We start from the raw sequence: 27,553 nt of genomic DNA on the forward strand, positions 1-27,553 counted from the left end.
CTAACGTGGGTCATAACCTGAAATTGGGACTCAATAACCAGCACTTAATTTCTGGCAGGTTTCCAGTCATCTGCATGTTGACTTGAACTCAGTTTGGAATGGTCTAAAATCAAATTAGCATTGTCTTCACCCTTTAAAATATAAAGTGTCTTTACTAGCATTTGGAGCACTTTAGACTGAAAAACTCCATACAGACCAATAATCTCACAATGAATTTAATTTCCTACTGTTTTCCTGAATGTCATTCATTAAAGTTCAAAGATAAACACCTTACAGACTCTCCTATATTTGGACACTTAATAGGGACTTTAAGAAATCCATCTCAGGAAGGAAGACTTTGGAGTCGATTAAAGCACACAGAATTTTTCCAGAAAAGACGGGAATGAAATGCAAACGGATTAAAACAAAACAAGAGAGGTTTATTAGAAGGGTGCTGATAGCTCACAGACAGGAAGAGCAACAGCTATGTAGACCAGGCTGGTCCTAGGGCCTTAAGGTGCTGGAACCCGGGTCTGGGCCTGGCTGCCTCTCTCCTGACCCCATTTGGGCTCAGCGTGGCCCTGCCACACAGGCTTTCTCCACACAGCAGGACGAGGCCCCTAGGTTTCTAACTTCGCAAACCAAAGACAGAAGGACCTTCTCCATTACTGTGTTTCCCTGAAAAAAAAGACAGGGTCTTATATTTATTTTTCCTCAAGAAGACATCCTAGGGCTTATTTTCAGGGGGTGTGTCATTTTTTTTAAGTACAGTGCAACAATCTACATTTATCCCAATGTAGTTAAGTTGTTTTCTTCTGGAACATCATCATAACTCTCCAAAACCTGAATTCCATCCTGAATTTCTTGCAACTCTGTTTCCTTAGAACCATTGGCTCCAATCTCTCATGTCAAGCAATAGAGCTCTCATGGGACAGGTGAGAAGGGCTGCTCATCTTCTTTACCACTCAGCGACGAAATGCATGGGTTGTGCAGATACGCTGCGTAGCCATGCCCATCACTAGGTCTTATTTTCGGGGTAGGGCTTATATTGCACAAATGCTTAGAAATCCTGCGAGGGCTTATTTTATGGGTAGGTCTTATTTTCGGAAAAGACAGTATTAGCCCTTCCAAGTCTCACCCACCGGGGTCCCTACATCACCTGGAGATGCTGGCTGGGGGAGTGGGGTGCTCTGAGGGTCCAGGCCTGGATCCTCTGCCCAGCCCTGGGCTCTGTGAGCAAAGAGGGACAGGGGAGTGACAGCCGACAGGGCATCTCCCACACCCACACCTCGTATCACAGCATCTAACGCTGAGCGCGGGATTGAGTCGGGGAAAGGGAAAGGCACTGGGTACCTGATGGCTTAGAAGAGAAAGTCACGAGCAGGGGAGGCCACAGACGCCAAAGGAGAATGTCACCCACTGCACACTCTCCCCTGAGGCGGCTCTGCCCCTAAACCCATCCGTAGAGCAGAGCCGATTGCACGAGCCTGCACCCCTGGCTCCAGCAGACACCAGACACAGCGAGCATGTGAGGAGGCCACCGCCCTCCTCTAGCCCAACACCCGGTGGCACTAACCCTGTGGCCCCAGAACCGTTTCTTCAGCTCGTCATTTGGCCCAACTGTGGAACTGCATCACTCTCCTTTAGCCCTACAGGTTTCAAATTCTGAGCAGCTCCTGCTCCAGCTCCTAGTCACACCCTTCCCCGTGGGCACACCACGCAGTCACACCGCGGGCGTCAGCATTATCCACTCAGGGTGTCTCACGTGGTGTTCTGTGCTTGGTTATTTTAGCCGTTTCCTACACACGTGCACTGGATCTGTTTTACTCAACACAGCCTGGGGCTGGAAGAAACCCACCCCTGGGGTGAGGGGACCAACGTCAGATGGTGCTGATGGTGGCGGCATCTGACGGTGTCAGGGGAGAGGTCTGGAAACGCTCTTTCATGATTCCCACTATGCGCTGGGAAGTATGCAAAATATTTTACACTTATTATTCGATTTAGTCCTCACAGGAACCACATGGAGGAGGCAGTATCACCTCTGCTTCATAGATAGGAAAATGAGGCTCAGAGAGGTCAGTGGTGTGACCCTGAGCCATGGTCAGACCCAGGGCTGCTCGCCGCCTCCCCCCAGCACAACTGCACCGGCAGGGGCGCCCAGGCTCTGTGCGGTCTCGCCCTTCTTTTAGGCAGAGCACTTCAGCCAAAATTGAGCCTTGTGTCCACCCACCTCCCGACTGAAGCTCGGGTGCTTCTGGGCAAGGCGGGGCCCTTGGGAGAGCAGGAGCCCGGGGTGTCCCCTCGTAGGTCTCCCCGGGGAGAGGGGCCGTGGGATGAGGTGTTCCCCTGTGGCTTCCTAAAGTGGGGTGACCGGGCCCCGGGGCACCAGGGAAGGGCTGTGTCGGGCCTGTGTCCGCTTCAGTCCTTTGGTTTCGGGTCTGAACCTGTGCACTAGGCGAAGCCACCGTTTCACAAGTTCAGGACGACTCTGAGAGGTGGGGTTGGCAGAGAGCGAAGAGGGGTGGGTAGGAAACCACCTTTGATGCCCAAGTGACAAACCCCAACTGGCAGGGAGGAAAGGTAGTCTGCAGACAAGAAGTTTCCCTTTTATTGACCTCAAAACCACATTTCCCAAGGTAATTATAGGAACACAGTTTTTATAAGAGGAAAATAGTTTTTCCTCAGAACTTGTAAAGTATATACAAAGGAATATACTACAAGTATTCCTTTATTACTTTACAAGGAAGCTATTCCAAAGATCTTGGGAAGGTCCTTCTTGTAGTAAAATCCATAAAGATAACATGATAAATATATTTTGGGATTTACCTGGTAAAGACTCCCCCTCTCTTATCCCCAGCTAAGCGATTTTCAAACATAAAAAAAAAAAATTAACTTCACCAGCTTCACAATACAATTCTTCCCAGCCCTCAAAATCTGTCAGCTAAGTAATACGATTTTCTCCAAGAAACAGTTCCAAAATGTATTCCCCCCACCCCTAAATGTATCTGGCAGTTTTCTCAGAAGAAAAGTCAATCAAGTGATTTTTTTTAAAGTTTTTATTTTTAAGTCTTTTCTTTAAATCTTTTTCAAAACAAAACAAAAGCAAACTAGACAGAACTGCTTTCTAGTACAACTGGTAACTCCATTTGCACTTTGCCTTATAGGAAAAAACCATTCGATCAAATCAGAAGTCATAAGTGAATTCTGTGTCAGGACAATGCCTCAATGAGCGGCATGTAAGTGGCTCTTTCGGGGATTAAGGATTTGAGCAAGTGGCTTCCCCGGGACAAATTGTCTTAATTCACAGGGCTTGTTTGATTTGGTTAATCCTAGTTTGGGCCACCTGATCGGGTCACATAAAGCCTTAGAAAGGGCTGGACTACCGACCACTCAGCTGAAAGGCTTTCCTGATCCCTTGTCACAGACCAAAGCCATTCGTCCTCACAGCGAACATGAAAACATTGCCCCACCAGCCCCCAGCCATGCCCTCCTTCACGTTCACCCCAAGAGCAACCACAGACCAGTCTGATGCTTTTATTGACATCTGTCTCTGTATTTCCATTTTTTTAAAAAAAATAAAGACTGCTTAAGTAAAGAGTATGGCCTTGTTATAAGCTGTGTATATATTAAAGCAAACACACAGGGGACACTAAACCATTATTTTCCTCTATGACCATGGGCTGCTGGGGGACTGGGAAGGGAAGTGTGGTGGCCTGGACTCTGGGGCTTGGGCAGTGGCTGTTCTGAAGTCAGACATGGAAGCTCCAGTGGGTCATTCTGAGACGGGAATACACAGGCACAGGCAAACCCAGAGTGGGAGCAAGACGAAAGAAGAAAGTCAGGGCAGAATGAGGGAACAGGCCACCAGGGGCATCCAGGAGCAGGGGTGTCACTCTGGGAGGCAGGGCCGTCGCCAGGGTGGAGAGGAGGGAGGGTGTGAGAGCCGGTTTGCTGGAAGGCAGCTCTGCAGGGCGCGGGCGCATGGCCAGGGCCTCTGGGTGCAGAATCTGCTGGCCTTCTGGTGGTTCATTCAACAAACAGAAAATAATGTCAGAAAAAAAAAAAAAAAACCCTTTCAACTCACGTTGTGATTCTGAAAGAAATGGAAACAAGGTTTCACCTGCTTGTCTATGGAGTCAGCAGAAGGTTGAATGGTGACCGTTTGTTTCTCAGGGACGTCGCGGGCCTCCCGGAAGCCACGGCCGAGCAAAGGCGCTAACGCTCGCCCGGAGCAGGCGCGTGCGCTGAGCGCCCAGAGCCGCCACTGACAGCAGCGCCAGAGCCTGGGGGGACAGCAGGGCAGTGCTAAAAGAAAACCCCACTGCTCACTTGTGCGAGCGCCTACCCCTTCTCCTCCTGCCGCGTTTCACTCCCGTCCTGGCACACACGTCTGGCCAGCAAACAGTTTCTTCTCCACAGTTCCAGCCTAATTTGTAGGCAAATCGCTCCTTTCCCTCAACCTGAAATACAATCCCTTTCCGTGATGAGAGGGAGAGGGGGGATGTGTTCCGTTCCACGCACCGGTTAGCAGCTGTGCTCCCCTGCCTGGTTCCCTGTGGCCCCCTGGATCCTCCCCAGGAGGGGCCAGCGTCTGTCCCCGGGATCCCGTCAACAGCCCTCGTGGTCCGACGCCGCGCCGGGCGGGCCGAGGGCCCCGGGGATGCCCCGCAGCGTGGAGCGGGTCATGGGCACGGTCTTCTGCACACGCCGCTCGCTTCCTCACCGGAGCCGGCGACAGCGAGCTAGGGTTTGGTTTGAATTAAGAGAGAGCGGTCTTTGTGAGGGCAGGGGCCCCTGCTCCGGGACTGCACGAGTTGGGGCCGCCACTGGGAGCGCCTCTGGAAACAGGACGTGGACGGCCACGTCGCCCCAGCGCGCTGGGCCGGCCCAGCCTCCGAGCCACGCGGGGGCAGCTTCCCGCACAGTCGTCCCCGCGCGCCGCGCCGTGTCGCCCGCCTCCTGGGGCAGCCCGGGGGGAAAGCTCAGAGGCTGCAAAGGTCAACAGGCACAGGTCCAGAGGGGTCGCTGGGGCTGGGGGACAAGGTGAGGGGACAGGAGGAAGAGCCCAGGGGCAGGGATTGCCGCTGGGATAAAGATCACACTCCTAAAGGCGACCAGGGCTGTCCTCCTCCGACGGGTCCAGCGCCACCACGCTGTCCTCCTCCCGCGGGCCAGCCCTTTCCTGCGACCCACCCTCCCCCACACTCCTGCTCTGCCTCCCTGTCTCCGGGCCACAGTCACGACGCAGACAAGAATTCCCGACTTTCCCACGAGGATCGAGTTCCTCGTTGTCAGGGCGCCGGGAGCTTTTTGCCTCGGTGGCGCCCATGGGACACCCGAGCACGCGTTCAGTAGTTGTTCGTGGGAGTCTTTGAGTAAAGTCCCTTCACCTCTGCTTGGCTGTTCCCACCACTCCACGTTCAGGGATGGCACTTCTTTCAGCCTTATTCCCTCCATTAAGCACAGCGCCTGGCACACAGCAGGCGATAAACATTTGCAGTTGAAGGCTGGGTGACTGACAGCACGTGGAAGTGAATGGGCGCAGAGGGCAGGAGACCGCTTGCCTGGGTCAGCAGAGTGCACACACGTGGCCGGAGGAAGGGGGAGCGTGGTGGGGAGGGGAGGCCCAGGGAGAAAGCCAGAAGAGGGATCGTGAAGGAACTTGGGTCCCCCGAGGATGTGAATTTGAATCTGATGCTGAAAGCCGTGGGCATCCATCTGCTGAAGCCTTAAACGTACCTTACAGAAAACGTGCAGCGTGCTTAAGTAGGGCCTTGGAGAACTAGCAAGGAGTGAGAGTTTGATCCCTAGGGAGTAGGAGACATTGTGGTTTAGTAATCCAATTGAGTTTGTTCAACAGGCAGTAAATGCAATTTGCTGTGAACCATAATTATATATGCGTTTTATTTTTTTACTCCAAAATAATCTCCCCAGGAAAAAAAATCATAATTCTCTGATTAAAAAAAACGAACAAACGTAACAGGATTGGAACTTTCTCACCTTGTTTATCTTTTGTTCTGTTTCCTTTTGAATTAAATCCACTATATATGTGCAAAGTAAGTGGATTTATTTTTGTTACTCTGCTTGAAGAGTTTTCACCTAGATTTGTTTTGCTTTGCGAATATCTCAACCACACCGTTTCTGTGTTTTAATCATTATTTGGCAAAGGATTTCTAGATGTAATTAAAAGCAGCTAATCACATCAAAAATTCAAATGCAAAGTTTTACAAACCTGTGGCACATTACAAAAAAAAAAAGAATGTAAATAGTAACAATGTGAGAGCTGCACTAGGTTTCACAAATGAGAATCCAAACTGTATAAAAGGTCTTGAAATATAAACTGCTGAAGAGAGAAGGCCCAAATCTGAAATTAGCCTTTTAAAGTCTTTTAAATATTTACACAGCAATAAAATACAGAGGAGTTTTAGAGAAACTCAGAGGTAACCACAGTAGCAAGTGTAATTGTTGAAGTTTAATTTGCTGATAAATGTAAGAATGATTGTATTTACTTAAGAGCAATTCAACTGAACACATGGTTTCACCAAAATGTAATTTTAACATTAAAAAAAGGATGTGTCACCGTGATTGCTTGACGTGTGAAGTTTAAGTACCTTGTTTCTGATAAAGTTTAGTGATTAAGTTTTAAAATATGTGGAAGGGAAAGAAGCAAAATAGTACTGTTTGAGCTATGTGTCAAGCGTTATACCAAAAGGGTCTGTGTTTTAGCTCAGCTTAGTTGGCCCAACAATCCGCTGCAGTAGGTGTTTTTGTACTCATTTCACATGTGCTAAGAACAGAGGTTCAGATGGAGTTGGCACTGCCTGAGGTCACACAGCAAGCAAACAGCAGAGCCAAGATTGCCACTCCAGTCTAAGTTCTTTTCTGCCCTTTCTGTCACCCAAAATTAAAAAAAAAAAAAAAAAAAGGAAACAAAGATAAATTCTTAAATAATTCCCTAACTGGGAGCTTATGCATGAGTATTTTAGCAAGAACCAAATAATCCTGCATGCAGAATTTAAAATTATGTCAATGGCATTCTTTGGCTTTGGAAACTAACTCCCTAACTCACACAAAATGTACCTTCTCCTTGTTTCTGTTTTTTGCCCCTCTACATCCTTTAATACAATCAGTCTTTGAGGTCAGTGTTTATTTTTGTCTTTGTGTACAAACTCTATTCAACAGGTAGCACAAATGACTACTCAATAAGGACTTGGGGAAGGACAAAAACTCGGTTGAACCGGAGTTCACTTCCTCTCCTTCCTTGGGCCCCCGTGTCCCCTCCCCTGGCAGGGTGGCAGCCCCTAACGCTCATGGTCCTGTGTGCACACCACTGTCAGCACTCATCACATTGCATTTACTTGGTGGTTTGTGTCCTTCCTGATCTGAGGGCAGGGAAGAGTATTTTAGTTTCATTTTTCAATTGCTTGGTGCTAGTACATAGTAATATTATCAATACTTTATATTGGTCTTGTATCCTGTCACTTCACTCAGGCTGCTCTAAAACTCCTGACCTCAAGAGATCCTCCCACTAGCACTCAGCTTCCCAGAGTGCTAGGATTATAGGCGTGAGCCACCGTGCCCGGCCTGTTTCTTTCCTAAATAAGTTTTGTCTAGTTTGGTATCTGGATGATGCTGGCTTTAAAAAGAAAGTTGGAAATGATTCCTTTCATGTGTTTTCTGAAAGTTTGTGTAGGGTTGATATTATTTCTTCATTAAATGTTTGATAGAATTCACCACTGAATTCACCATCTGAGAAGGTTTTTAGTTACGAATTAAATTTTTTATAGATATTGAACTGTTGAAATTTTCCATTTTTTCTTGTGTCAATTTTTATAATTTGTAATTTGCAGGAATTTGTCTATTTCAGCTGTCAAATTTATGAGCATGGTTATTCATAACATTCCCTTATTGTTCTTTTAATGTCTATAGGTTCTGTAGTCATGCCCCTTTTCATTTCTGATATTGACAATTTGTGCCATTCTCTTTTTTCTTGATTTGTCTTTTCTCAATTTTATTGATCTTTTCAAAGGGAACAACTTTAGTTTCATTGGTTTCTTTATCATTTTCCACTATTACATTTCACTGATTCCTACCCTTATTATTTTCTTCCTTTTTCTTACTTTGGGTTTTATTTACTGTTCTTTTTCTAGTTACCTACAGTGAATCTTAGATCATTAATTTTAGACCTTCCTACTTTTCTAATATAAGTGTCTAAAGCTATAATTTTCTCACTAAGCACTGCATTAGATTCAACCCGTAAGTTTTGATATGTAATATTTTCATTGTCATTCAATTCAAAAAATTCTCTTGTGATTTCTTCTTGGACCCATGAGTTACTTAGAAGTATGCTGTTTAATTTTCAAGTGTATGTGATTTTCCAATGGTTTTTTTGTTATTTATTTCTAATTTAATTCATTGTCATCAGAGAATGCATTCTGAATGATTTCAATACTTTAAAATTTACTGAGACTTGTTTTATGGCCAAGCATGTGGTCTACCAAGGTGAATGTTCTATGGGCACTTAACAATAATGTGTATACTGTCATTGTTAGGTGTAATGTCCTATAGATGTTAATTAGGTAGAGGGGCTTGTTCATATTCTCTATATCTTTATTAATTTTCTATCTATTCCCTCAATCAATTACTGACAGAGGATTGTTGAAATCTCTACTTGTAATTGTAGATTTGACTATTTGACTATTTTTGCTTCATGTATTTTGAAGTTCTGTTATTAGATATATACACATTTAAGATTATGTCTTTTTGATGAATTATCCCTTTTGCTATTACATGCCTCTCTTTATCTCTGATAATATTTTTTGTCTTGCAGTCTAATTTGCATGACATTAATATAGTCACTTCATTTTATATATCATTAGTGTTTGCATGGTATATCTTTTTACTTTTAACCTAACAGTATCATTATATTACAGTTTACATTTTGTAGACAGCATTTAGTTAGATAGTTTGTATCCAGTCTGACAAAAATCACATTGAATGCAAGTGTTAATATGGTTGGGCATAAGTCTATCATATTGCTATTCATTTTCTCTTTTTTCCCATATTTTCTTTGTTCCTTTAATTTTCTCTTTTTTTGCCTTTTGGATTAGTTGAATATTTCTTAGTACTCCATTTTATGTTCTAGATTAGTTTCTATACCTATTGGGTTTTTTCTTTTTAGTGGTTGCTCTTTGGTCTATAATATAGATCTTAGACATATCACAGCTTACCTTCAAATATTAGTGTGCCATTTTATGTATAATGTAAGAAGCTTAAAACTGTATAATTTCAATTCCCCCTCTATCTTTTGTGCTATTGTACATTTTATTTCCACATTTGTAATAAGTGATAAAATATTAATACATTTTGCTATGCACAGCCATTTTTCTTTTAATAAAAAAATGAAGAAAAAGTTTTATTACTATTACCCACATATTGTTTCTGTCACTTTTCCTTCCTTTGTTTAGCTCTGAGTTTCCATCTGTAATCATTTTCTTTAGCCTGAAGAACTTTTATAATATTTATTTTACTGTGGATCTACTGGCAATGAATAAATGGTCTTTATTTGTTGGTGTAAAAAGATTTTTTTTTACCTTAACTTTGTTTTTGAGGAATATTTTCACTGACTATACAATTCTCGGTTGACAGTTTTATTCTTTCAGCATATCAAATCTTCTGTTCCATTGTCTTCTGGTTTGCATTGTTTCTAATGAGAAGTCAGTAGCTCTCTTATCTTTGTTTCCTTGTGCAAAATATGTCTTTCACTGGCTACATTCTTTTTCTTTTTTTTTTTTTATTTGCATGCTTAAACTCCTGGGCTCAAGGGATCCTGCTGCCTCAGCCCCCAAGTAGCTTGGACTACAGGCACACACACCCCACACCCAGCTGTATTTTCCTTGTAGAGACAGGGACTTCTTATGTTTCCCAAGCTTGTTCAAACTCCTGGGCTCACTCCTTAACAGTTTCCTGATGTGGACAATAGAAATAATACTTTCTTCATATGGCTGTTAAGATGATTAAGTTCTATGAGTAGAAACAAAGTGCCTGACATATAGTAGAAACTCAATAAACACTCATTATTATTTTCTTATTTATAAACCTGTACAAACCACTTCCAATTTCATCTCCAGAAAGAATTTCTATTCCTCTTATCTTAGTCCTAAACAGTTTAAATTTTGAGGCCCTATAAAATAGGACCCAAAGTACTATCATTTTGTGCTTCATCAGGTGGTAATCAAACAAAAAGACAAAAAATACAAAATAATCTTTCCCTCATAGAATAGTCAGACACTTTTTGCTTCACATGGATTGCTGAGAAAACTCCCTCTCAATAAATAGGCACCCCATTTGTTGGTGTCAATGAAGCCTAGCAGATGCATCTACCAAAAGCACTGGTTAAGGACTACAATTATGGCAGGGCTCATTTCATAATCCCAGATGGTTACTGTTTATTATGTTTTAATTGTTGAAATGACAACCTGTTGCAGACCAGATGTGTACTCTGGTATTCACTGAGCCAGCTCCCTCTATAATCAGGATGATCATACTGCCCAGTATGCTCAGGCTTATTCCAGTTTATGTCTGTTGTTCCAGCATAATTATTCATAGTGCTCCATTTCACTTAATGTGCCAGTTTTGATATTCAATTATATGGTAACTCTATTGATAGTTATACTCTATCAACCATATTCGTGTAAGGCAGGTCTAGAGGTGATGAACTCCCACATCTTTTGTTTGTCTGGAAACATCCTTATCTCTCCTTCTTGGTATATTATTGGTTTGTATCTTTTTTTTCCTTTAAGCACTTTGAATATATCATCTCACTCTTTCCTGGCCTGCAAGGTTTCTGTTGAGAAATCCACTGACTGCCTTATTAGAGTTCCCTTTTATGTGATGAGTTGCTTTTATCTTGCTGCTTTCAAAATCCTCTCTTTGTCTTTGACTTATGAGAATTTGATTCTAATGTATATTGGTAAAGATCACTTTATATTTAATCTCTTTGGATATCTTGGGGCTTCATGGATCTGGATATTCATTTCCTTCTCCAGATTTAGAAATTTTCCTTTCATTATTTTTTTAATTAAGATTTTTACTCCTTTTCCTTTCTCTTCTCCTTCTGGGACTTACAAACTGTGTATATTGGTTGGCTTGGTGGTATCCTGTAATTTCTGTAGGCTTTATTCATTCTTTTTTCTTTTTGTTCCTCTGATTGGGTAATCACAGATAACCTGTCTTTGTATCCACTGATTCTTCTGTTTGAGTCTGCTGTTGAAGATTTCTGGGATTTTTTTAGTTTAGTCATTGTATTCCTTAGTTGTAGAATTTCTGTTTGGTTCTTCTTTGTTGAACACCTTATTTTGGTCATGCAAGATTTCCCAAATTTTGTTTAGTTGTCTACTGTGTTCTCTTGTAGCTCACTAAGCTTTTTTAGGATGAATAATTCTAATTCTTTGTCAGGCTCTTCATAAACCTCCTTCATTTCTCTAGGGTTGGTTATTGTGCTTTATTTTGCTTCTTGCTAGTGTCATGTTTCCCTGATTATTTGTGGTCCTTTGGCCATGCATTGATGTCCGTGCATCAGGATGTAGTACAGTCTATACACACTGGTTTTTGCAGTGAAAACCTTCCAACATTCACAGGTCCAGAGATTCTGGGTGGATCATCTGATGAGGCCCACAAGTAGGCTTGCTGTTAGAGTCCTTGGGCAGGCTGGCCCAAAGTCTAGATCCACTGGAGGTGAACCTGGAACTATGGTCCCCTGGGGCACGTCGAGATCCTGAGTTCATGGGGGCCAGGGTAGCACTGGGGTTTATATTATCTGGGTTTGCTGAGGAAGGCCTGGAGGGCTTGGCCTGGAGGCTATGTCTATGAGGATGGGCCTGCAGTCTGAGTCCACATTAATGTAAATTTTAAAAATCAGAATGACAAGTTCCATGTAAAGTCTTACTGGGAGTTTTTATTAAAATAGAATTAACCTATAAATCTTTATTATTTGGAGTTTTCTTATTCAAGAACATGTTTTCTTTTTTCATTGATAAAAGTTTTATGAATTTCTCCATAAGGGGCTTATGTATCTTTTGTGAGATTTATTTTTAAATACCTTATATTTTTATTGCCATTTTAAGTGCTGTCTTTTTTTTTTTTTTGAGACAGAGTCTCGCTTTGTTGTCCAGGCTAGAGTGAGTGCCGTGGCGTCAGCCTAGCTCACAGCAACCTCAAACTCCTGGGCTCAAGCGATCCTCCTGCCTCAGCCTCCCGAGTAGCTGGGACTACAGGCATGTGCCACCATGCCCGGCTAATTTTTTATATATATATCAGTTGGCCAATTAATTTCTTTCTATTTTTATAGTAGAGACGGGGTCTCGCTCTTGCTCAGGCTGGTTTTGAACTCCTGACCTTGAGCAATCCGCCCGCCTCGGCCTCCCAAGAGCTAGGATTACAGGCGTGAGCCACAGCGCCCGGCCTTTAAGTGCTGTCTTTTCATTAAAATTTTATTTTCTAACTTCTAATTGCTATTGCATAAACATAAAATTCACATTTGCATAATTTTTATTACCAAGAAAACTAACTTTTAATAATTCAAACAATTCACCTATAATTTGCCTGTAATTTGAGTATCTATGTAATTCTGCATAGACAAGCATATTGTTTACAAATAAAGAATTTGAACCTTCCTTTTCAACCCACATAACTTTTATATCTTTTTCTTTCCTTACTATTGGCTTGTACATCCGGTGAGAAATTGAATAGGAATGGTAAAAATGCTTCTGATCTCAAAAAGAATGCACTAGAATGTCATAAGTATGATATTTGTGTAAGGTTTTTATAGATGTCTTTTAGAATATTAACAAATCTATTCTTAGTTTGCTAATTTTTAAATAATTAATTGATGTTGACTTTAACTGAATGACTTTTTTAATATAAAATGCTTGTCTCATATTGTATTAATTGTACAATTTTATTATTTAATCTGAAGATCGCAAATTGCTTTAAACAATTTTCTAATTTTAGCCAACCTTGCATTGCTGGGATAAAAAGAAATTGGACATCATATATTATATTTTAAATACATTGCTGCATTCAGTTTGCTAATATGTTGTTTAGAATTTTTGTGTATAACTTTCTGGTTGAGATTGGCTTATATTTCTTTGGTATACTGTCTTTTTTGCTATAACATTATACTAATTTGAGAGTGTTATATCTTTCTGTTTTGTAAGAACATTTATATAAAGTTGAGATTATCTATCTTAAAAAAATTAGTCAGTCAATATCTCCAAAGGATTTAAACAAGACCCCAAATCTCATAACATCATATCCAAAATGTCCATGATACAATATAAACTTACTCAGCATATGAAAAACCAGGATACTATGAATTTGCATGAAAAAAATATTCCAAGGCCAAGATGACACAGATATTGGAGTTTTGGGACAAAGATTATAAAGCATTCATTATAAAATTTCTCTAAAAAGAAATTTAGAACATGCTTGAAAGCAATGGAAAAATAGGAAGTTAGTAAAGAATAAAAATAATTTAAAAAAATTAAATAAAAAGTCTTGGCAAAGAAATAAATAGAATATATAAAGGAAGAACCAAATGAAAATTTTAGGACTGAGAAAAACAATAACCAAGCTTTAAAACACATAGAATGGGCTCAATAGCAGAATGAAGATTACAGAAGAGTCAGTGAACTTGAAGATAATTTATTAAAAATTATTGAGTATGGACAATGGGGAGAAAAAAAATTAGGAAAATGAACAGAGCCTCAGAGACCTGTGGTACAAAAACAAAAGGTCCACATGCATGGTATCGAAGTCATAGAAGAAAAAAAAGAAAAAATGGAGGCTGAAGTAATATTTGAAGAAATAATGACTGACAACTCCCCAAATTTCACAAAAACGCAAACCCACAGATTCAAGAAGTTCAGTGAACTGTAAACAGGATAAAGCACAGACACATCATAATCAAGGTACAGAAAACTAAAGACAAAATATTGAAAGCAACCAGAGAAAAATAATACATTACCTATAAAAGAACAACAATTTTAATTGTCAACTCAGAAATCTATATCCAGTAAAAAAAAATATCCTTCAGGAATTAAGGTGAAATGACATTCCGAGATGAAGAAAAACTATAGGAATTTGTTTTCAGCAGACTTACCCTAAAAGAATTGCTAAACAAAATTCTTCAAACACAAGTGAGATGATATTCAGAAGAAACTTATGGCATCAAAAATTTAAGAAGAGCAACAGAAATGGGAAATGTCTTGGCAAAAATAATAGATTTTTCTTTTCCTCATGAGTCCTTTAAAATATGTTTGAGAGTTGAAAGCACAAATTATAGCATTTTCAGATTTTCAAAAATAGACTTTTCAAAAATATATTTTATATTTTAGAGCAGTTTTAACAAAAAAATTGAGTGAAAGGCATAGAGAGTTCCTATATAAACCCTGCCCCCATAGATATTCCATTCTAAGTACCAGTGTTTTATAAACCAAATATTTAGTAGAATGCACCAGTGAACCCATCTGAGCCTGGTGCTTTCTGTTTTAGGCTATTAATTATTGATTTAATTTTTTAATACATATAGGCCTATTCAAATTATCTATTTCTTCTTATTTGAGCTTTGGCAGATTATGTCTTTCAAGGAATTGGTCCATTTCATCTATGTAATCAAATCTGTGAGCATGAGTTGTTAATAACATTCTCTTATTATGCTTTTAATATCTATGGGAGCTGCTGTGATGCCCTTCTTTTTATTTATGATATTAGCAATTGTGTCCTCTCTCTTTTTTGATAGTTAGCCTGGCTAGAGGCTTACTAATTTTGTCGATCTTTAAAAAAAAACAAGTTTTTCCCTCACAGATATTTTCTGTTGATTTTCTGTGTTTTATGTCATTGATTTCTACACTAATTGTATTCTTTCTTTCCTTCTGGTGACTTTGAATATAATTTGCTCTTCTTTTTCAAGTTCTCAAAGGTGGAAGTTTATATTATTGATTTTAAGGCTTTCTTCTTTTCTAATACATGCACTCAATGCCATAAATTCCCTTTATGAACTGTTTTTCTGCATCCCACAAATTTTGACTAGATGTATTTTCATTTTCTTTTAGTTCAAAATATTTTAAAATTTATCTTGAGATTTCTTCTCTGACTTATGTGTTACTTAGTAGTATAATGTTTAATCCCCAAGTATTTTGAGATTTTTCCAGCCATCTTTCTGTTATTGATTTCTAATTTAATGCCATTGTGGTCTGAGATAGACATTGTAAGATTTCTATTCTTTTAAATTTTTTAAGATGTGTTTTATGACCCACAATGTTGTCAACATTGATAACTGTTCCATATGAGCTTAAGAAGAATGTGTATTGTGCTGTTGTTGTATGAAGTAGTTGACAGATATCAATTATATCCAGTTGATTGATGGTGCTGTTGAATTCAACTATGTACTTATTGATTTTCTGCCTGCTGTGTCATCTATTTCTGATATAGAGGTTTAAAGTCTCCAATTATAATAGTGAGTTCCTCTGTTTCTCCTTGAAGTTCTGTCAGTTTTTGCCTCATGTATTTTGATGCTCTGTTAAATGTACATATTAAAAGTTGTTATATCTTCTTGGAGAATTAACCTCTTTATTATTAAGTAATGCCCCTTTTTATCCCTGAAAATTTTCCTTGCTCTGAAGTCTCCTCCATTTGAAATTAATATATTGCCTCTGTTTTCTTTTAATTAGTGTTATCATGATGTCTTTCTCCATCCATTTACACTTATTCTACATGTGTCTTTATATTTAAAGTATATTTCTTGTAGACAACATATAGTTGGGTCTAGATTTGTAATCCACTCCAATAATCTCTCTTTTAATTGGTATATTTATATCTTTAATGTTTAAAGTGATTATTGATATAATTGGATTAATATCTACCATATTTATTACTGTTTTCTGTTTCTTATTCCTATTTTTGTCTTCCACTCTTTTTCATTCTCTTGTGGTTTTTAATTAAGCATTTTTATATATTCAATTTTCTCTCCTTTCTTAGCATATCAGTTATACTTTTTTAAAAACCTTTTTTAGTGGTTGCCCTGGCATTCACAATGTACATTTACAATTAATCCAAGTCCACTTTCAAATAACACTATACTACTCATAGGTAGTGAAAGTACTTTACAATAACACAGTAATCTAATTCCCTCCTCCTATTCTTTGTATCATTGCTGTCATTCATTTTACTTATACATATATTATGAAATACATTGTTGCTATTATTATTTTGAATAAACCCTTATCTGTTAGACTGATTAAAATAAAAAAATTAAAAATCTTATTTTACATTCATTTTTTTTTCTTTTGCTCTTTATCTGGATTTCTGACCTATATTATTTTTCTTCTATCTTAAGAATTTCTTTTAACACTTCTTACAAGGTAGGTCTACTGCCCAACAAATTTCCTCAATTTTGTTTGTCTGAGAAAGCTTTTATTTCCCCTTCATTTTTGAAGGGTCATTTTGCAGAGTACGAAGTTCTAGGTTGATGGGTTTCTTTCACTCAAAACTTTCAATATTTCACTCCATTCTTTTCTTGCTTGTGTAGTTTTTGAGAAGTGGATATAATTCTTATCTTTGTTCCTCTTATCAGTCAGGCTTTTTTCCTTGGCTTCTTTCAAGATTTTTTATCTTTTCTTTTCTTTTTTTTTTTTTAATTTTTGTTTTATTTTAGCATATTATGGGGGTACAAGTGTTAAAGTTACATATATTGCCCATGCCTCCCTCACCCCTTGAGTAAGAGCTTCAAGCATGTTATATTTTATTTTCTATAGTTTAAAATTGATATGCTTATGTGTGGGTTTTTGGTATTTACCCTCAAGGATGTTCTCTGAACTTCCTGGATCTGTGAGTTAGTGTCTGACATTAATTTGAAGAAATTATTGGTCATAATTACTTCAGACATTTCTTTTGCTTCTTTCTTCTTTTCTTTTTCTGGTATTCCTATTACGTACATGATACACCTCTGTAATTGTCCCACATTTCTTGGATATTCTGTTCCACGTTTTATTTTCTTTTTCCAGTCTTTTCTTCTCTTTGCTTTTCTGTTTGGGAAGTTTCTATTGATATATCCTCAAGCTCAGAGATTCTTTCTTCAGCCATGCCCAGTCTACTTATGAGCCCATCAAAGGCATCTTAATTTCTTTTACAGTGTTTTTGATCACTAGCATTTATTTATTCTTTCTTAGAATTTTCATCACTCTGCTTATATTGCCTATCCATTCATGCATGCTGTCACTTTATCCATTAGAGCCCTTAGCATATTAACCATAGTTGTTTTAAATTCCCATTCTGATATTTCCAACATCTATGCCATATCTGAGTCTAGTTCTGATGCTTGCTTTATTTCTTCAAGCTGTGTGTTTTGACTTTTAGTATACCTTGTAATTCTTTTCTTGGTGGCTGGTTATGATATACCAAGTAAAAAGAACTGTGGTAGATAGGCCTTTAATAATGTGGTGGTAAGGTTGGGAGTGTGGTTCTGGAAGCATTCTATAGTCCTATGATTAGGTCTCAGTGTTTTAGTGAGTATGTTCCCCTGAACTATGAAGTTCACAAGTGCCTTTTGGTTCCCCATCCTCACCCCTTAACAGGAACAGGATGGAGTTTATGGGATGAAGTTGAGTATTTCCCTTCCCCTAATTGGTTAGGCTCTGATAAAATCCCAATAGTTTAGGCTCTGGAAGATAGTTTTTCTTGAGAGCTGGCTTTGTTAAGAAGAACAGAAATCTCTGGCATATTTCAAAATGATTCCATTTCTCTTCTCCCTATTGGAAGCATGAAAAAAATTTTTCTCCAGTATTCACTGTGAGAACCTGGTTGAGCTCCTGGAGGTAAAAGTCACAAAAGTGTGGGGGCTCCCTTATGACTGGGTCCTCTGGAGTTTTTTTAACCTCTCAGACTTGCCCAGTCTGAACCTCCAGGAATTAGTCAATAACATTTCAGGTTTGTCTAGCCTTGTACTAATTCTTATGGAGATTTCTGTTCATGGCTTTCTGCTGCAGTGACTTATGATTTGTTATATTCACCTGTTTCTCCAAACCACGTGACAGTGGTTTGCTTTTTCTATGACAGATAAGAAGAGTTGTTGATTTTTTCAGTTTGTTTGGCTTTTTCCTTGTTAGGATGGAGTGACATTTTCCAAGCTCCTTATTTCTGGGACAAGAAAACAGAGGTGCAGATGGAATTTTTAAAATGTATCTAGTAGATGTAATATATAAGAAACTATAAGATAAATAGGGTGGGCAATTGGAACTATAAAGTGAATGTCAGTAGGATTCATCTATAAAGTTATGTGTCCGTGTTGTATTTTTTATAGCAAGGTTTTAACTTCTGATAAAATTTCCTTAATGGTTATAAGATCATTCAAATTTTCTAATTCTTTTTGAATCAATTTAAAACTGTATTTTAAAACGAGTTTAACAATTTCACTGGATTTTTAAAATTTATTGGCATAAAGCTGTTCAACACAGAATTTAATAGACACGATTGATGTGAAAGCTGGCTATGGCACAGGCTGACCTCCCAGAATTTCTGCTTTCATGCTTTTGACAATAGCCCAGCATATCATAAAAAGGCCTATTTATTGTATTTTCCCAGCATTTTAGTTGTGTAGTTTGTCAAGGCATATAAGCTGCCATACTGCCAGAAACAAAGTATAAGGTTTGCCTTTCTTAGATTGACATAAGTCTTCAAAACCTGAGAAACACTACTTGATACAAATATATTCCTCAACTGCATTTATAATAGACATCCCAGCTTTGGTTTTATTCATGGTATTATGTAGGCCTTCCCCGTAATGTAACGAACCCTGGACTAGGGATGAGAAGCCTTGGCTTCTTGCCCAGCTCAGCTATATTTTTAATTGCTGGACTATCTTAAGAAAATACTTGACTCTGAGTATATACCTTTTAATCTGTGAAATGGGATATCAATATTTTTTTCTATATTTCAAACATAGGTTGTTATGAGGATAAAAAATCATCCACTTAAATGAATGGGATTTTTGTCATTTTTCTTTGTGGGGCTACACTAAATGGGATATATACAAGTCATGTTTCCAATCCCAACTCTCCACTCTCAGCCTGTGAACTCCTGCTCAAGCAATTCTGATGTGCATCCATTTGAGAACTCCTGTGCTACAATATACACTCTCCACTAATGTTATGTAGAAATTAAAATATATGAATTTTGAAGTGGTAAGATAGAGCTACAGGAACTTTGTGGTCCTGAAGAGGTATTAGTCAAGGAGAATTCATAATTTCTCTTCCAAACACTAAGGAACAATTATAGCCCTACATTTTAGAGTTCTTTCAAGCAGTTAAAGCCCCTTCTTTTGATTTCCAGAACAATCTTGTAAGGATGGTGGGACAGGTATTACTACCTCCACTTTGCAGATGAATAAACAAGAGCTTGGAGATGTTCAACTAAGCCTTCTAACTGCCTTTCCTAAGCATTTCCTTCTACACTTGAGCATTTGTCATGTTGTATTGTAACTATCCATTCTTTTGTCCAGTCCCCCACTGAATTGAAAGCTCCTTGAGGACAAGATCCATGTTTTATTATTCTTTGGAGCCATAGTGCCCAGCACAATGTCTGAAAACAATTTAATTTTGTTGTTGATGAATAATAGGTGAATAAATAGATATTAAATCTAGACATATGAAATTTGAGATGAAGAGAGGCTAAGCGACTGACCCAGATCAGAAAATACGTTTTCAGGAGGACCAGGCCTAACACTGAAGCCACCTGACCCCTAGTCACAAGGTCTTTTCTCTGTATCATACTGTCTCCTTAAGGAAGTAGACTTTGAGTGGCTGCCTGAAAATAGGTTGAACCTTGAGCAGATGAAGATGAAAAGTAATTACCAGCATGGAGTAAAGCTTGGAAAAACATCCAGAGGAAGTACTGGAATAATTAGGCAAACAAGGTTGTTAGCAGATGAGCTTTGATAGAATGAAGGGATAGACTACACAATAGAAGATAAGGGAGAGATGACATGAGCCAATGCCACTATAGGGATTGACTATACACATGCAAATGACGATACAGATTCAAATGAAGAGCAAATACAACCAGGCATCAGAGGAGGTGATGAAATTGGATGGCAGCCTGGGGAAAAAAGCACATCACTGTTACTGAAATGGAAAGAGAGGACCAGATCCAGATGGCATTGGTTTTAGAAATAGAGACTGTAAAGTGTATGTGTGTGTGTGTGTATGTGTTTTATGATTTGTTATTGACATTTTGGGGAGAAGTTGAAAATAAATCACAACTCTCATCCTCTATCCATCCCATGTGTGATTAAAGTCTGGGAAATATTTAATGTTTTCTTTTAGAATTACTTGTTGATTTTTTTTTTCAATTTTGTGAGCTGTTGAGTGTGAAAGATGGGTATTACACACCATCCTTTTCCCCAAGGAATGAGCAACTACTTAATTTTTATCCCAAAAGACTTAGTAAAATAAAAGCTTCAGTTTCCTCAATTATAACTAGAGATTTAAAGGGATTTCCTAATTTTCATGCTCAATACAACAGTTAACCTAAATACTGAAAGATATTAAAGGATTCAGTGAATATTACGGATCTAAATTTCACAAAGTGTCAAGTGACTTGACTCTGAGCTTAATCAGTTCTAAATGAGAAGATAAAGTGTCTAGATTTTTGTTTTGTTTACATAAAAAGATTTGGTTCCAACTATTTCTCAAATTCAGATGATTTTAGTGTTCCTCTGGGAAGGCTGGCACATAGAAATGAGAGTTTACAGGTGACATCTGAACTTCTCTCTCTGAAACTGGTACCAGAAGGAATAAACATGATTACTATGGCCAGATAAACAGAATTTAATCAAATTAATAGCACTTTAAACCTCTTCACTCTCACCAATCTGATGATCCTGGAGCCAATGATTGGTCTGAGGCCATCTCAAATTTGAGAGCTTGCTGTGTGCTTTTTACCTAAAACAGATTCTTCAGCCAGTTTAAGATGGAAGGCTGACTCAATCGGATAACTCATGGAATGTTTGCTAAGAAGTAAGTATTGGTAGAACTATCCCTGAATGTATAAGGTAAAACATCTCTCCACAAAATCAAGGACACCGAACAAGAAAATTGCTGTTCTGCTAGTCCATAAAGGTTTGCTGATATCTCTAAGGGAATAATTAATCACCAAAAATGAAAAGTGAAGGTGTACTTAAATTTGAGCCCAAAGCTAGGTCAAGGCTCACACTAGCATACTTGAGGAGGCTCAGAGTATACATAAAGGAATTTTGAATACTTCCTTACTGCTATGATTAGATTGCTTATCCCCTCCAAAACTCATGCTGAAAGTTAATTGCCATTATAACAGTATTAAGAGCTGGGACTGGTAAGAGGTGATTAGGCTATGAGGGCTCTGCCTTCTAGAGTAGATAAATGCTGTTATCTCCACAGTGGGTTCATTATTAAAAAGGTGAGTTTGGCCTCCTTATTCTCCTCATTCTTCTTCTTCTCTCCCTCTTCTACCCTACCTCCTCCCTCCCTCTTTCTCTCTGTCCCCCCCCCCGCCCTTCCTCTCTTGGCTCTTCTACTCCTCTGCTACTTGAGGAACAACATTCCTGCCCACCTCAGGAGGATGCAAGGTGCCATCTTGGAAGAGAAGACTGGGCTCCTACCAGATACTAAACCTGCCAGTGCCTTGATCTCAGACTCCTAGCCTCAATAGTGAGAAATCAATTTCTCTTCTTTATAATTTACCCAGTCTGTGGTATTCTGCTATAGTAGCACAGGACAAAGACATTTACAAGGTCTGCCCTTTCCACTCTGACATGCATACACCTATCTCATGCATATTTTGGAGTTATTTCAAACATGGAGAAAATTAAAAACCAAACTCTTCAACTCTTCAAAGTGTAATTTCTATTAATTCATACTCTCTCTCTCTCACTATAAAATATAATAGATTTACTGTGATGCTAATCAGGCTTAAACTTCAGGGCACCTTCCTTGCCCAGGTACATGGTCATACATTTTTGTACAATTTTAAAAAGATATTTTAATCATAACTGCTGAAGACTGCTGCCTCTTCTGCTTGCCTTCCTCTTGTAGTGGATGTTGGAATGGCTATAGCCTCGGGAATCTGGTTAAGGGGAAGTTGAGTTAGGGAGATATTTAATTTGGGTTAATAGAATATATTATGTGGCTTGCAGTCAACTCTGAGATTATTCATACCCATTCTGCTGAAGGAATTGATTTCAGGAATTCGACTACTAGCCATTGCTCTCCCTTTCCCTGTATCATGAGAGGGAGGTGTGAAGCAAAAGGCTGTATCACTACCTACACAAGCATGTTCTATGGTGCCTAGCACCAGAAATATAAGCATGTTAAAGATAAAACATGGTTTGAAACATATGAAATCCAATGTTCTGAACATCAAACATGTAAAATCATAATCAGAAGATTCCAGTTTCATGGACACCAAGTCAAAGCAGAAGCTCTTACCTGTCAAGAATATATCTGACAATTCAGAGCATACAATTACAAATGCATCACACAATAACTTTTTTCCATATAATTTTTATATAAAATCAATAAAATTATTCTATCAACAAGCAAATTATAAGAAAAGTATTTTCAAATCATACCAAGTTTAATTCATTAAGATAAGATGATATATTTCAAACAGAAGTAATAAATACACTCTTGGGTTGTTTAAGAATCTGGCTAATGAAGAAGAGTAAATCATATGAATACATTTGTAAAATATTCAAATATCTTGCTGATTTGACATAAAATACTAGTGGTAATGAAGATATTAATAACTTCAATGAGGAGTTTGATAACAAACTGGCTAAGAAGAGTGGTCAATTCTATGGCTATATAAAATTTATCACTCACAGGAAACATTGAAATGCCCTGAAATCTTATAGTGTAGGTATGAAAGAAGCTTAATAATACAGGTTTTTCTAAACCTAACAAGAATCCTAAAAACCTGCATGACATTACTAAATATGAGTGTAAAGCCAAGAGAACTTTTGCAAATTATCAGTAAGTTTTTTAAAAAGTTTGATCAACAATGCCAGAGAAAAAATTGAATTATCTTTTTTTTAATTTCAGCATATTACAGGGGTACAAATGTTTAGGTTACATATATTGCCTTTGCCTCACCCGAGTCAGAGATTCAAGCATGTCCATACCCCAGATGGTGCACACCACACCCATTAGGTGTGAATATACCCATCCGTTCCTCACCCTTCCCATCTGCCCGATACCAATGAATGTTACTACTGTATGTGCACATAAGTGTTGATCAGTTAATACCAATTTGATGTTGAGTATACATGGTACTTGTTTTTCCATTCTTGTGATACTTAGTAGAATGGGCTCCAGCTCTGTCAAGGATAATATGAGAGGTGCTAGATGGCCATTGTTATTTTGTGGCTAAGTAGAACTCCATGGTACACATATACCACATTTTATTAATCCACTCACGTATTGAGGGGCACTTGGGTTGTTTCCACATCTTTGCAATTGTGAATTGTGCTGCTATAAACATCGAGTGCAGATGTATTTTTTATAGAATGTCCTTTTTTCCTTTGGGTAAATGCCCAGTAATGGGATTGCTGGATCAAATGTAGTTCTATTTGTAGTTCTTTGAGTATCTACATATTACTTCCCACAGAAGTAGTACTAGTTTGCAATCTCACCAGCAGTGTATGAGTGTTCCTATTTCTCTGCATCCACACCAACATTTACTGTTTTGGAACTTTTTGATAAAAACCATTCTCACTGGAGTTAAGTGATATCTTATTATATTTTTGATTTGCATTTCCCTGATGATTAGAGATGTTGAGCATTTTTTCATGTTTCTTGGCCATTAGTCTGTCTTCTTTTGAAAAGTTTCTGTTCATGTCCTTTGCCCACTTTTTAATGGGGTTGTTTGATTTTTTTCTTGCTGATTTTCCTGAGTTCTATATAGATTCTAGTTATCAGCACTGTATTGATATGTAGTATACAAATATTTTCTTCCATTCTGTAGGTTGTTTGCTCTAGTGATATTTTTCTTGGCTGTGCAGAAGCTTTCTAATTTGATCAGGTCTCATTTATTTATTTTTATTGTTGCTGTGATTACCTTTGGGGTCTTCACAAATTCTTTCCCTAGGCCAATGTGTATAAGGGTTTTTCCAACATTTTCTTCTAGAATTCTTATACTTTTATGCCTCAGGTTTAAGTTTGTTATCTGCCATGAGTTGATTTTTGTGAGAGGTGAGAAGTACAGATCCTGTTTCTTCAGTCTTCTACATGTGGCTATCCAATTTTCCCAGCACCACTTATTGAATAAGGATTCTTTTCCCCAGTGTATGTTTTTGTCTGCTTTCTCAAAGATTAGATGGCTATATGAAGATGATTTTATTTCTGGATTCTCTGTTCTGTTCCATTGGTCTATGTCTCTGTTCTTGTGCATGTACCATGCTGTTTTACTTATTATAGCCTTGTAGTATAGCTTGAAGTCTGGTAAATTGATGCTTCCCAACTTTTTCTTTTTGCTTAATATTGCTTTTGCTATTTGGGGTCTTCTGTGGTTCCTTAAAAAGTGTAAAATTATTTTTTCTAGATCTGCAAAAATTGAAGCTGGTATTTTAATAGGGATTGCATTTAATCTGCAGATCACTTTGGGTAGTATAGACATTTTAACACTGTTGATTCTGCCACCCCATGAGCATGGTATGGCTTTCTATCTGTCTACATCCTCTGCTATTTCCTTCCTCAGTGTTTCATAGTTCTCACTGTAGAGGTCTTTTACCTCCTTAAATATATTCCTAGGTACTTTATTTTGTTGTTTATTGTCTTTATTGTCTTTTATTGTTTTTATTGTCTTTATTGTCTTATTGTTGTTCTTTGTCTTTATTTTCTTTGTTGCTATTGTGAAGGGTATTGAGTATTTGATTTGGTTCTCAGTTTGACTGTTGTTGGCATATAGGAATACTACTGATTTCTGTACATTGATTTTATAACCTAAGACTTTGCTGAATTTCTTTATCAATTCCAGTAGTCTCATGGCAGAATCTTTGGGGTTTTCTAGATATAAGATCATATCGTCAGCAAAGAGTGATAGTTTGACCTCTTTTGCCCCATTTGGATGCATTTGATTTCCTTCTGTTGTCTGACTGCTCTGGATAGAACTTCTAGCACTATGTTGAATAGAAGTGGTAATAGAGGGAAACCTTGTCTGTTCCAGTTCTAAGCAGGAATGCTTTCAATTTTTCCCCATGCCATGTGATGTTGGCTGTGGGTTTGTCATATATGGCTTTTATCATTTTTAGGTAAGTCCTATCTATGCCTATTTTGTTAAATATTCTTATTATGGGGTGCTGAATTATGTGGAATGCTTTTTCTGCATCTATTGATAGGATCATATGGTTTTTATTTTTACTTTTATTTATGTGTTTAATTACATTTATAGATTTGTGTATGTTGAACCATCCCTACATCTCTGGGATGAAGCCCACTTGGTTGTGATGGATTATTATTATTTTTTTTGATAAGCACCTGAATTCAGTTTGCTAGGATTTTGTTGAGAATTTTTGCATCTATATTAATAAGGGATATTGGTTTGTAGCTTTCTTTTTTTGTTGCATTGTTTCCTGGTTTTGTTATCACGGTGATGTTGGCTTCATAAAATGTGCTGGGAAGGATTAATTCCTTCTCAATGTTGTGGAATAATTTCTGCAAGATAGGTACCAGTCCTTTATTGTAGATCTGGTAAAATTTTGGTGTGAAACCATCTGGTCCAGGACTTTTATTTTTAGGAAGGTTTTTTTTTTTTTTTTTTTTTTTATTGCTGCTTTAATTTTAGTACTTGATATTATTCTGTTCAGGAATTCTATTTCTTCCTGATTGAGCTGAGGAATGCTGTGTGTTTCTAAAAATTTTTCCATTTACTCCATGTTTTCAAGTTTATGTGCATAGTGATTTTTATAGTATTCATAGATTATTTTGTATTTCTATGGTAGCAGTTGTAATTTCTCCTTTTTCGTTCCTGATGGAGCTTATTAGAGTCCTTTCTTTTGTGCTTCTCATTATTCTAGCAAGAGTTGTGTCAATTTTATTTATTTTTTCAAAGAACCAACTTTTGTTTTATTAAATCTTCCATATAGTTTTCTTGTTATTGATTTCATTTCATTCTGCTCTGATTTGTTCTTTTCTTCTGCTGGGTTTGGGGTTGGTTTGTTCATCCTTTTCCAGTTCTTTCAAACGATTCATTAGATTGTTGATTTGTGATCTTTCTGTCTTTTGGATGTAGGCATTTATGGATATAAGTTTTTCTCTTAGGACTGCTTTAGCTATGTCCCACAGATTTTGATAACTTGTGTCTCCTTTATCATTTAGTTCAAAGAATCTTTTGATTTCCGTTTTAACTTCCTCCTTAACACAGTAATCATTCAACAGAAGGTTGTTTAGTTTCCATGACTTTGTAGAAATGAGAGTTTCTGTTGGAGTTGATTTCTAATTCAGTCTCAGAAGATGCATGTCCCATGAGCTGATGGGGAAAAGGTATAATCAGTGGTCTGGGGGTAGCATAACCTGTAAATGTCAGTCAGTCCCATTTGTTCTAGAGTTCTGTTTAAGACCACTGTTTCTTCATTTATTTTCTATTTGGAGGATCTGTCTTGCTCTGTCAGAGGGGTGTTGAAGTGCCCTGCTATTGCAGTGCTGCTGTTAATCATTTTGTTTAGATCAAGTACAATTTGCTTTATGAAATCTGGGTGCACCTGAGTTAGGTACATAAATACTTAGAATTGTTATATCTTCTTGTTGAATTGTACCCTTCACCATTATATAGTGACCATCTTTGTCTTCCATTACTTTTATTGATCTGAAGACTATGTTATCTGAAATCAGAACTGCTATGCCAGCTTTCTTTTGGCTTCATTTGCATGGAATATTGTTTTCTATCACGTCACCTTGAGTCTGAATACATCCTTGTGGGTTAGATATGTTTCCTGAAGACAGAAAATACTTGACCTTTATAGATTTATCCATTTGGCCGGGCTATGTTTCTTTAATGGGTAGTTCAAGCCATTCACATTTATTGGAAAAATTGATAAGTGGGGCAGATTTATGTTCATCCTGTTGAGTTAAACTTTGTTCCTTTGCTTACTTTCATGAGCCATTGTGATATCTGGCTTTTGACCTTCAGCTTTTGGATGAGTTTACACTGATGAATGTTTATTGTGGCTGATCCATGTGTAAGGCTGTTCTGAGTACTTCCTTGAGGGCAGGTCTTGTCTTGATGAATTCTCTCAGTCTTTGCTTGTCTGAGAAGGTCTTTATTTCTCTTTTGTATAAGAAACTTAGTATTGCAGGATATAAGATTCTAGAGCAGGCATTATAGAGTTTGAGAAGACTGAAAATGGGGCCCCAGTCTCTTCAGGCTTGTGAGGTCTCAGTTGAGAAGTCTACAGTTAGTCTGATGGGTTTTCCTTTGTAAGTTACCTGCTTCTTTTGCCTTACAGCTCTTAGGAGGGCCTTTTTTGTGTTTATTTGGGCCAGTCTGA

At 38.2% G+C, this 27,553-nt stretch overlaps 1 long non-coding RNA gene across 1 annotated transcript; it reads right to left on the reverse strand.

Moving 5' to 3' along the window:
• Positions 1-398: 398 nt before the first annotated feature.
• On the reverse strand, positions 399-4,491 carry LOC142872902 (uncharacterized). The gene is made up of 2 exons (XR_012920989.1): positions 4,064-4,491; positions 399-657 (listed from the first exon to the last, which is right to left on the reverse strand). It is a non-coding gene; the product is annotated as an uncharacterized LOC142872902 (long non-coding RNA).
• Between the last annotated feature and the right edge of the window lie 23,062 nt (positions 4,492-27,553).

Source organism: Microcebus murinus, chromosome 9, assembly GCF_040939455.1.
Source record: "Microcebus murinus isolate Inina chromosome 9, M.murinus_Inina_mat1.0, whole genome shotgun sequence".
In the NCBI taxonomy this organism is placed as follows: Eukaryota; Metazoa; Chordata; class Mammalia; order Primates; family Cheirogaleidae; genus Microcebus; species Microcebus murinus.